The sequence below is a fragment of the Trichechus manatus genome, unplaced genomic scaffold (assembly GCF_000243295.1).
Source record: "Trichechus manatus latirostris isolate Lorelei unplaced genomic scaffold, TriManLat1.0 scaffold00092, whole genome shotgun sequence".
NCBI lineage: Eukaryota > Metazoa > Chordata > Mammalia > Sirenia > Trichechidae > Trichechus > Trichechus manatus.
In genome coordinates, this window is record NW_004444028.1 from 595,247 (window position 1) to 607,197 (window position 11,951).

General features: G+C 45.5%; 1 protein-coding gene across 2 annotated transcripts in view; it reads right to left on the minus strand.

Annotated features, from left to right (window-relative positions):
* The window catches only part of IL1RAP (interleukin 1 receptor accessory protein), a 156,833-nt gene extending 151,936 nt beyond the window's left edge, over positions 1-4,897 (minus strand). For both annotated transcript variants that reach the window (XM_012557264.2, XM_012557265.2), the window contains exon 1: positions 4,779-4,897. The gene's annotated coding sequence lies outside the window, so the exon portion shown is untranslated. The remainder of the gene's footprint in view (positions 1-4,778) is intronic.
* Between the last annotated feature and the right edge of the window lie 7,054 nt (positions 4,898-11,951).

An 11,951-nucleotide genomic window follows, 5' to 3' on the forward strand; every position in this document is an offset into this window, starting at 1 on the left:
ACAGCTCTCAGGCACACACAGGTTCTGATCCTTACTAATTAGATAACCATGGGCAAGTCTGTAAGCCTCTCTGAGTCTCAGTTCTCTCGTCTGTAAAAGACAGACACTAATATGTATCTGAGAGTTATTTTTATGCTTAAATGAAATGGCAGACGGACATGAACCAATGAATGCTCATTTCCCTTGGTCTCAACTCTTTGACCAGAAAATATACCTATCTCCTGGACATCAAACAACAAGAATATTTTCTCTTTAATGCCTTTTCCCCCTTGTAACCTTGACTTCTGCAAACAGACATGATCATAGAATTGCAGAGTTGAAAGGAATTTTAAAGAAAAATATTATAGCTGAAGAACTTTAGAGATCATCCAGCCCAGATTGCTCATATTTTAGGCCCAAAGGTAGAGAAACTCTTCAATCACAGGCAAGTCAAAAACAGAACCAGAATGGTAAGGTGGGGATGGGGTGGGTCATTGGTCCGGGTCTGAGTCCCCAGTTCTAGTCCAGAAGTTGATCATTTAAGGTCCTTCTTAATTCTAAAATGCAATGTATATATGAATCTCAGCAGGGGTACTTAATTTGTGACTTTGGTCACTCTATGCCTCAGTTTCCTCAAAAAACACACAGGATTATTGCAAGGAAAATACTCAGCACAAACCATGACCAAGTTCAGTAAATGGTAGCTATCAAAGTTTGATTATCATAATTTTACAGACTAATAAATTGAAGGAAGAGAAAACAGAGGAAGGAATTCATGTTTATTAAATGCCTTCTATGAATAAGATGACTTTAACTTCCAAGTAGGCATCCATGGCCCCATTTCCTAGCTGAGAAGACTGAGGCTCCTCCCAATACAATAACCTGCCTCAGGTACTTGTCATCATCGATAAGCCCACACTGCCACAGCTGCCAGAGCTCGTCAGCATAAAGTCAGGGTAGAAGGAGGACTTCCGACAACCCCATCATTGTCCATGTGTCCAGTCAACTACCGAAGCCAGCACCTTCAGCTTCAGAAAAGAAAAAAAATGGGGGGGGGGCAAATGAGTATAGCTAACCTGAATTCCCCCCAAAATATCAGATACGAAATGTTCCGTAACCTTCCTGTGTGTGTGAGTTTTTCGGTTTTTTTTTTCCCTACACAGAACAATTTCCAAAACGGGCAAAGAGCACAGTAGGTGGCTCTCTTGAATAGCGCACCGGCACGGTGACAGTGACTCATCGGCTCCTCCATCTGTGTCACCAGCCAAAGCCTGACAAAGTTGAGCAACAAACGAAACTGTGTGTATGCTGGAGATAACCTTTACTTTTTTCCTCTTCTGCCTCCTCCTCTGATTTCCTGCAGTCCCATTCTGTTTTCCTAACTGTTCCAGGTATGACAAGGCGAACCGCCCACCTTTTGCAAAAGCAAACAAACACAGGTTCCTAAATGGCAAAAGCTGGGAACAAAACGTTTCTCTCCGAACTGAGTTTGCAAGCTCATCTGCTAGCAACAAAGCAGAGAAACCTGATGGCCTGTGAGGTGTCTCAGTGGATAAACGGTCCCACTGCCTGGCCGGAAACAGACATGTTCATCTTCCTACCTAAGCCTGCAGCTATCACTTTTCACAGAGAGGACTGAAACTCCAGCAGGTGATCGGCAGGGCTAGCAAGCAGCCGTCTTTCTGCAAACGCTGCCTTTGCATACTGCTCTCTACGTCACCCTTTACCCACGAACCTGACAGAAGGGATAAGTAATGCTAGAGTCACTCACGACACTGACTCCTCAATCTTCTTACCACCCCGCGAACTAGCATGGAGACAGCTGAGGGAAGAAACCACTCAGAACTCGAACAGCAACCTGACGTCATTCTGCGCTCTCCGTCTTGATAGTACTCTTCCTCCTATGAATTGAAGCTGTACTACGTGAAACGCCAGTCCATGAGAGTAGGGAGGCTGCCCAGAGAGCTTTCCTTATAAACTCTCTCTCCTGAGAGTCAGCCTCACCAAACTTGACAGTTCCATGTTTAAGGATTTTTCCATTAGTACAGTAATGCCCTCTTTGGGGCAGAAAGGATCGCCTGCGATCACCAGCCAAATAAGGTAAATGTAACAACTGAAACAATTTGTTAAACGTCTCCATGGAGAGGTGACAGAGTATGATGGGAAAGGTTTGATTTGTGGTGGTGTTAGTTGCCATTAAGGAGCCCCCAAGTCATGGTGACCTTACGTATAACAGAACTAATTGTATTGCCAGGGTAGAAACTTACCAACCCCGTGACCCTTGGAAAACTCATTTCTCACAGGCTCAGTTTCCGTCTCAACAAAATGAGAACAGCTAAGAAGTGATATCATTTAATGAGGCCCTAATCACTAATGTACTTTACATTATTCCACTTAAACCAGCTGCTCTTGAGTCGGTTCCAACTTATGGCGACCCCACGTGTGTCAGAGTAGAAATGTGTTCCATAGGTATTTAATGGCTGATTTTTCTAAAGTAGATCACCAGGCCATTCTTCTGAGGTGCCTTTGGGTGGACCCAAACTTCCGACCTTTCAGTTAGCAGCCGGGCGTGTTAACCGTTTCCACCACCCAACCAAGTAGGTTTGACCACAAAACTTGGGTTCCTTTTCCTATTAATATGCCAGCCACGTCCTTCTCCCAGGGCTACTGCAAGTCACAAGGAAGATAATTTATGTGGAATGCAGTTTGGAAATTTTAAAGTTCTATACATATGCATTGTTTTAGTAATAACAAATAACCTGAATAAGTAGGAAGGGTATAATTGGGTAGTCTTTCTTCAAAGAACCAGAACCAAAAGGAATTAGCAGTCAGTCTGACTTGCATCCCCTTGTTCTGACCTTATTTTGAGCATTTTCCCTTTCCCCACAAGTCCCCGGTCTCTCAGGCACACATTCAGACGCATCCTGGCCAGCTCATCACCATGCATGCACACGAAACAGGCAGACTGAAGCAAGTGAACCCATCCTCAGAGAATGCTTGGTGTGGGATGCAACAAGGCGGGTACCACCAAGCTCTTCCCTTCCCTCAAGATGAACCACACCCCCTCCAGCTCAGGCACTGATGCCACGCAAATGGTATGGACCGTGAAGGAGGCAGCCAACTATAAATGCTGGATGCTCTCTTAATTCAGGGACTCTGAACCGTGCCTGCAGTAAGCAGTAAATAATTGTAGGAAATCAATCAGAATAAAATCAAATACCATGAGTGGAGTGTATGAAGGAAGCAATTTAATTTTAAAATACCAATATCAAAGTAAGACTAGAACTAGCATGTGTGCGTGTGTCTGTGTTTAAAATGAGGCAATCTGTATCCTGCAGAGACTGAATTTAACAGCATCACTGCACAATCCAAGAAATACATGAGGATTTTGTTGTTGTCTTCCTATACTAACTAAAAATATGAGTTGCTTTTCTGACCTAAGAGAGCAGAAAACGAGAGCTGAGGATAGTCTGTAACATGATAGAACTTCCAGCTTCCCCTGTCTTTCTCTTTCTACCTCCCAGTAAATTCAAGACCCTCTCTGTCAAATGCTGCCCTCTGATCAGGGCAGCTCATAGACAGGTGGTCTGGCCTAAAAGCTACTAGGAAAATTGCATTACAGAGACACAATATTTCTATAATTCAAGTTAGGCATCCATTATCCATAATCCAAGTCACATATAGTCAACATCCTGAAAATAATTTGTGTAAGAGAGACATTCAAACTTTAAAGAAGAAAACACCACAGTTTAGAGTTCCCCAGATGCCAGGCCAGGAATTGTGCTAAACACGTTACTTGAATTACCCCATTTAACCCTCCCAATCACTCTAAGGGACCACTGCGACTGCAATCATCTCCATTTGGTCGCTGACAATATCGAGGATCTGACAGGTTGGTTAACGTGGCCAAGTTCACACAGCTGCTAAGTGGCAGAGCTAGAGGCAAAACAGGTGCGTACTACTTCGCGAGCTGGTAGCTAACCCAGGGATCAGTACACCAGAAACGTGGCAAAGAGTCCTGGTTCACAATTTCACAACCAGAGGGTGGAGGGAAGACAGGCTGAGGACTGGCTCTTAAAGGAAACAACAGAAGTTAGTTCTTATGTTGTGATTTTCTTTTAATTCATCTTCCTTATTCGCTCCCAGGACTCAAGAGTGGGAAGGGGCTATGGCTCCGGAAGTCGGCTCTTCCTAAATGAGGGGCACTCTATCCTCTACAGGGCCACCAGCTGCACTTCCTCAGGGGCAGTGACACGATAGGAGGTCACCAGCTGGCGCGCCTCTCCCCCCGGCTCCGCCAAGCGCAGCACTGACCCCTTGGGCAGGGGCATCTGTAGAGAAAGCAGGTCAGGCGAGGAGGCAGCAAGGCTGCAGGCAGCCCCTCCCCAGGCTGTCACGGCTCTGAGTTGGGAGCGACGTGTGCCGAGTGAGCAGGCTGGACACACTACTTCTGGTATGCCCGCTGCTTAGGAAGTCCTACGAAAAAACCAAGCCGGGGGGAGATCGGGGTTGATCCCCCGAAGGGGTGGGAGCGGAGGAGGGGCAACAGGGCACAGCCGTCCCACAACTCCATTACTTAAACCGCCACAAAGCATAGATGGGGCACTGCACAGCTGGGTTCGAATCCTGGCCTCAGCACAAACTAGCTGTGTGACCGATCCCGGCCGCTGCCTCGCTCTCTGCCTCAGTTTCCCCTCTTGTAAAACAGGAGGGTTGGGACGATCTCTAAGAACCCTTCTGCCCGGCAATTCTGCGGTGTGGCAGAGTCCTCCGAGTCCGCATGGCAGCGCGAGACTCACCTTTCTGGGGAAGCCGAGCGGGCGCAGCGAAGGCGGTGAGGACTGGGGGTCGCCCGGCACTGCTTCTCTCGGCGTGTCGGTCCAAAACCCAGCCCCGGAGCCCCCGATCCGGTGATTCTTCCCCAATAAGCATCTTACTCTCCGCCGCACTTTCTTTTTCCCCTTTCGGGGCTCCTCCCCTGGCGAGGCGCGATTGGCCGCGGCCGTGCGGCTCAGGCTCCGCCCGCCGCCTGGGTTCGCCGCCGCCCCCGCTCCCAGTTTCCGGGAGTCGCGGCCGCCGGGAGGCTCCAAGCGCAGCTCCGGCCCCCGCAAGGAGGAGCCGCGCCGGGCAGACCGTGGGCAGGAGCGAGGCTGCGCCCGGGCCCTCCGGCGCGCTGGCCCGGTCTCGGCTGGCTTGAGCGCGCAAGGGAAGGAGAGCGTTCGCGCTGCAGCTGGGCGCGCAGCCGGGAACAGAAAACTCCCACCATATACACACACGCACACGCGCTCACACACACACTCACACGAACATCCACACACACACGCGCGCGCGCGCGCAAACGTTGCTCATTGCAAGATCACGGTCACAGTCGAGGTCGATGCCACCCTGCCTCTTCTTCCCGTCTCTATGCCTTTAGCTGTCGTGCTGCAAGGCCGTGAATCAATTCAGGCCACACTGTGTGCCAAGCGGAGCCCTGGCGGCGCAGTGGTTAAAAACTCGGCTGCTAAACCAAAACATCGGCAGTTCGAATCCACCAGCCGTTCCTTGGAAACCCTATGAGGCAGTTCTACTCTGTCCTGTAGGGTCGCTATGAGTCAAAATTGATTCGATGGCGATGGGTTTGGTTTTTGGATGTGCCAAGCAAAGAGCGCGACAGGAGACAGAGACGCGATTCCAGCAGTCCAGAGCTCAAGGTCGGCCGGGGGTGTCAGTCGTGGGAACAACCGATCCTGACAAGAGGACTGAGTCTGTATTGTTCACTGGTATATCCCTTGTGTCCAGCACAGTGCGTGACATCGAGTAGACACTCAGTACGCGTACGCTGAGTGAGTGAATGAATGATATAGACGGAAACAATCCCCAAATAATTATTCCCGTTTTATTCATTCCCATTTCTCCAGGTTTCAACAACAAACCTCAACCGGCCTCTGGCATTCTGGCTGGTAGCCGGTATAGTTATTCTGAGAAACCTTATAAAGACTTCCATTAAGTCACTCTCTCCTTCAAGAACTTTTTGCTGCTCCGTGTACGTAATCCGGAAACCCTGGTTGCATAGTGGTTAAGAGCTACCCTATGGCTGCTAACCAAAAGGTGGGCAGTTCGAATCCACCAGCCGCTCCTTGGGAAACCCTATGGGTCAGTTCTACCCTGTCCGATAGGGTAGCTATGAGTCAGAATCCACGGGATGTCAATGGGTTTGGTTTTGTTTTGGGTTTTTTTTTTTGTTTTTGTTTTTTTTTTGTGGTAGGTAAGTTATCATGATTTCTTGCTGACGTTCAGGACCCTTCATGACCTATGCCTGTTTCCTTTGGAGACTCCCTAACAAAGGCAGTCTACCAGGTAGACTTGCCTCTTCAAACATGCCTCGCTCATGGTCATCCCCCTGACTTTTCTCCCACTCCTGACGTTACCTAACAGAATCGTATTTGTTTCTTTAGTCAACAAATCTGGATCCCAAGAAAGCAATCAAGAAGAGGGAGAAAAATAATGCAAAAGAAGAAAAGGGCCTGGGTGCGTGGGGAGCAAAGGGGAGCCAGTAGACGCCAGTCCCTGAGCGCCTGCTAAGATGCTACCCCTGCCCTCATGGAGCGTACCTTCCCAAGGTAAAATAACAATAAGAATCCAAGCCATAGAAATGTGCTTGTTGTTTTTGCATTTCACTCCTTGGTGCCACTTCTGAAAATTGATTCCAAGGGATTGTTATTCATCTCTGGGTACCTGGCACCAAATAGGTGCTCAGCACATTGTTACTAAACTGAGAAGGAAGTAACCCAAAAGAAGGGGAAAGTTATCTATATAAATGAAACCGTTGTCTTATGATCTATTTACTAAACACATTCGAGTCACTGAATTGTTTCCCCCCTTAGCAATCATTTCTACAATGTTTACGATGTAGCAGGGCCAATCACAAGGACTTTGCGTACATTAATGCATTTAATCCTCACAACAACTAATAGAGTACTATTATTATCTCCAATTCATAGATGAGATAGAGGTTAAGTAATTTACTCAATGCTACCGGGCTACAAGTCAAGTACGCAAGATGAGAAACAAGGCATTCAGTGTTCCTGCTCTTAACCCTCCAATTATACTGTCTCCTTGCTTCCCAGAAGCGATGACTCTGTGCCAGGTAGATGCTGGACCTTCAGAGTTGAACCAGGTATATTCCTGGGCTTTGAGCGGCTACTCATAGCTTAATGAAATGACAGGCATGTTAAGAAATAGTATATTGGGATTTGAATACAGCATGAACGGTTGGGAATAATGATGATGAGTTAAATGATGCTATATAGTCACAAAATAAAGTAATTATAGTCATAATTAACATTAAAATATGTCTGCAAAGGAAAAGGCTTACAATATAATTAATAAGGTTTTGTACAAGTTATTGAGACATATGGACAGTCATTGAAAGAAATCCGGAAAATGTTAATGTGTTCGGATTATGGAAGTGTAGACATTCTTTCATTTTTCAAATGTTATTTAATGTCAAAATGTTCTTGTAACCATCAAGGAAAACTTTTAAAACCTTAAAATCGAGCATCCACCGCGTACTAGGCATTCAGTGAATAATTATTGCCTAAATTAATGAGTGAATGAGGATGCAAAGCCGTTGATGTTAGTGTCTAACAGGGTTGGGTGTGTAGGAGATGTGAAATAAAATATTTCTTAATTGATTGAAACATTTAGAAAAGCATTATTACTCTTCTCCCTTCTGTTCCTGTTATTAGTCGCCCTAAAGTCAGCTCCGACTCCTGACAACCTTGTGCAAAGCAGAACGGAACATTTCCTGGTCCTGTAACATCTTCAAGATAACTGCTATGTTTGAGTCCGTTGTTGTGGCTATTCTGTCAATGCATCTCATTCAGGGTTGCCCTGGTCTTCGCAGACCCTCTGCTTTACCAAACATGACGTCCCTTTCTAACGATTGGTATTTCCTGATGATGTGCCCAGAGTAAGCAAGCCAAAGTCTCCCATCCTTGCTTCTAAGAAACATTCTGGTTGTACTTCTTCTAAGACGATTTATTTGTTCTTCTGGTAGTCCATTAAATATTCAGTATTCTTCTGCTACTATCCTCTGCCTTTTTTCATTAGCTTATGTTTAATCATCTGAGATAGCTAGGTAGCTAGCTACAAAGGGCCTGAGGCTTCTCCTAGTCTCTTGAACTAAATCCAATCAGACTTGTGTTCCTAATGCTCCATTGTCTAAGTCTCTAATGACATCCACTTTGCCAAATGCAATGGTCAATTCTCAGTCTTCACCTTACTGGACCTATTGACAGCATTAGACACTGTTGATCAGTTCATCTTTCAACACAGTCTTACTCGAAGTCCTATTTTCTATCTGTCTTGTCTGCTACTCTTCGTCAAATGCTTTTGTTGAATCCACTTCCTCTTCATGAGGAAGGTTAGAATGTACCAAAACTCAGTTTTTGGAGGGGTTCTCTACGGGATTTCATTCAGACATGTAGCTTTCTGAAACATCTCTCTGATAATGACTACCGAGGCGTATCTATGAAAATCGCGCTATGGCAAACACTGAAATTGTGCCCCTACGGGGGTCTATTGCAGAAGGTAACCAGTGCAGGGGGGCTATCTCTGAGTTGTGCCCCCTCCCCCCCAATTTCAAGATGAGTACATGTTGATAGCATGGCCCATCAACAGAAACGCCTTCTGGCTTAGGCTGGCTCAGTCAAGCGCCTTTCATGTTTGTGGCACCTCAGAATGTCATTCCATGCCTCATCTGGCACCCCCTTGGACTTGTGCCCTGGGGGCAAGTGTCCCCCTCCCTATGCCACTGTGTCTGCTGTGCCTGAGGAAGGATGTTGGGCCACACTGCGTTAACAGAAACTGCTCAGTGGTGCCCCGCCTTGGGCACGTGCCATACCTGCCATACCTTAGCTATGCCTCTGATACTGACTCACGAATATAAACGTCGTAGTCTGCATCGCTTCTCTGAACGCCAGACTCCATATACTCTATTGTCTCCTTGTTATTTCTTCTTAGATATTTCATATATATCTCAACTTTACATGTTCAAAATCAAACTCTCTTTCCAACTCTCACCAGATGAGCTCTTCCCCCAGTTTTCCCAGCTCTGTAAGAAGCATCATCTTTTACCCAATTGCTCAGGCCAAAAAATTGGAGTCATCATTCATTCCTCTTTCTCTCATATATCACGATTACATTTCATTCAGACATGTGGCTTTCTAAAACATCTTTATGATAATGACTACGGAGGCGTATCTACAGAAAATAGTGCCTATGGGTTTTAGAAATAGAAAAACCTGCTATTTCCTCTACATTCAAAGCACATTTCAAATGTGGCCACCACTTGTCTCCTCTACTACCATATTCCAAGTCATGGTCAACTCTTCCTGGCTTATTTCCCTTCTTAAACTCTTGCCCCACCGTCTATCCTCTACGCTTCAAAGTGATCTTTTAAAATGTAAATCAGAAGAAATACAGCCTAGTGATTAAGGGCAAGGACCCTGAAGCCAGATTGCCTGCCTTCAAATTCTAATCCTATAACATATTAGCTGTCCAGTCATGGACAAGTTACTTAACTTATCTGTGTCTCAGTTTCATCACCTGTTAAACGGGAATAGCAACAAATCTACATCATAGAGTTATTGTAAAGTTAAATAAGTTTATATAAGTAAAGTACTTGGAATAAGGACTGGCACATATGAAATGCTATTTAAATATTAGTTATCCTTGTTACTGTCCCTGGCTGGTAACACACTCAGCTGTTAACCGAAAGTTTGGAGATTCAGTCCAATCAGAGGTGCCTTGGGAGAAAGCCTTGGTGATCGACTTCTGAAAAATGAGCCATTGATATCCCTGTGGAGCACAGTTTACTCTGACATATAGGGGGTCACTAAGAGTCACAGTTGACTCAACAGCAACTGTTGTTTTTTTAAAATTATTTTTACTAGTAAAATTACTTACTCTTCTGTTCTCAAAATTTCAATTGTTTCTTACGATGATTAAATAAAATTCCAGAGTCCTCCAAGGCCCTACACGATGTGGCACCTAACTACTTCTTCAATATCGCTCACTGTGCGCTCTTCACTGGTGTCCACACATAATAACATGTTCCCATCCTGAGGTCTTTGCACTCTCTGTTCCCTCTCCCTGGAAGGCTCTTCACCATAGCTCTCTCCGTCACTGCGTTCACATCTCTGCTCAGATGTTACCTCCTCAGAGAAGCCTTTCCCGATGACCAAAAAAAACACCTCCCCCTTTTATTCTCTATCTCAGTTAAGTTATGTTTTAGTTTACTTGTTTTTTGAATGTCTGTTTTAGTAGAATATAAGCTTCAGGAGAGTAATATCATGTTTCCCTGGCTAATACACAATACTTTGCACATACTCATAGCGACCCTATAGGACAGAGTAGAAATGCCCCATAAGGTTTCCAACGAGTGGCTGGTGCATTCCAACTGTCAGCCTGTTGGCTAGCCTAAGGCATAGCTCTTAACCACTGTGCCACCAGGGCTCCACTTTGCACATAATACTTGCTTAATAACCATTTGTTGAGTTATCAATCCAGTCCGAAACTCTCATGGTTAAACTGAGACCCAAAGATATGAAATCACTAACATATTGCCCCTTCTCCCTTAATTTACATTTTTGGAAGGCCAGAATAGTTGGAAGGCCAGAGTAAATAGCTTTCCTTGGCTGGGTCTAGGATAAAGAGAATACAGTATAGGAACATTTTACTTTGAGTTTTTGGAAGAAAGGCGAAGATCAGGACTGAGCCAAGAAGAAAAATGTGAAAAAGGCAAAAATTAATACATTACCTTCCACGGTTGTCTGTGTTCCCACCGTTTACCTTCTTTCCCTTTTTCTTTCCACCCCTACCAGACCCCACAAGCTGCTCTCTGGTTGTCCTATACCTCCCAGCAGTGCTCATGCCATTCCACACTCCACCTGGGGTTCCATGTCTCCAAGTCATTTCTCGCTCATTCTTCCTCCTTGTTGCTTCCATCTCTGATAACAGCCCCTCTCCACTCAGTTTGGTTCAGCTAGGTGTAGCAAAGTAAGCAGACTGAACAAAGTCACGTTAAGGTGGAAACTAACATGAGCTCAGCCCTATCTCATTAGAGGTATATGCTCATTTGCTTGAACGTATATAACTATTGAAGTTTAAGTAGTTTGGAGAAGGAAATTTAGGGGCGCAGTGGGAGCCTTTCTGTGATCCTATTCCTCAGACAGGTGGGCTATGTTATGGCAACCCTGGAAGAAGAGAGGGGAAAGGAGAGCTCCTGGATCCCATCCAGAACTTTCTCTTCATGGAGGGAGGTGGTAAACCCCACGAATGGCCTCCTACATGGAGGCCAGTTGACTACCACAGGTCACCCATAGCTGGAGATTCAGAATCCCATTACCCGAGTTGCATTTCCTCCCCTGGAATGCTTGTCTTCTTGGTGATGCTCCTCCAGTGCCACCTCGGGGGCGTATCTAGATTAGCGGCAGGGTGACAGGCAAGGACATGTTTTCCAAAAGAGAGCCCAAGTCGTCCTGGCCTATGTCCTGAATCTCCTGGAGACTGTTAGAAAAGACCTCCTTTTCTCTCCTCCCTTTTCTCCTTCCAAACAGAAGCTTTGAAGCAAAGGTCAGGATTTTAATAAAGTCTTGGAGGATGGTTATTATGCACTGTTGACACTTCACTACAGCAGGAAATTTAAAGAACAGAATTTTGCATGCAAAAATGGGAAACTTACCTTTATGGTTCTAACTTGGCCTTGTAAGTAACTAACACATTTTCTAACATGCAAAAGTTGGACAGTGAATAAGGAAGACTGAAGAAGAACTGATGTCTTTGAATTATGGTTTTGGCAAAGAATATTGACTATACCATGGACTTCCAGTAAAATGAACAAGTCTATCTTGGAAGTAGTACAGCCAGAATGCTCCTTGGAAGCAAGGATGGCAAGACTTTGTCTTGCATACTTTGGACACATTATC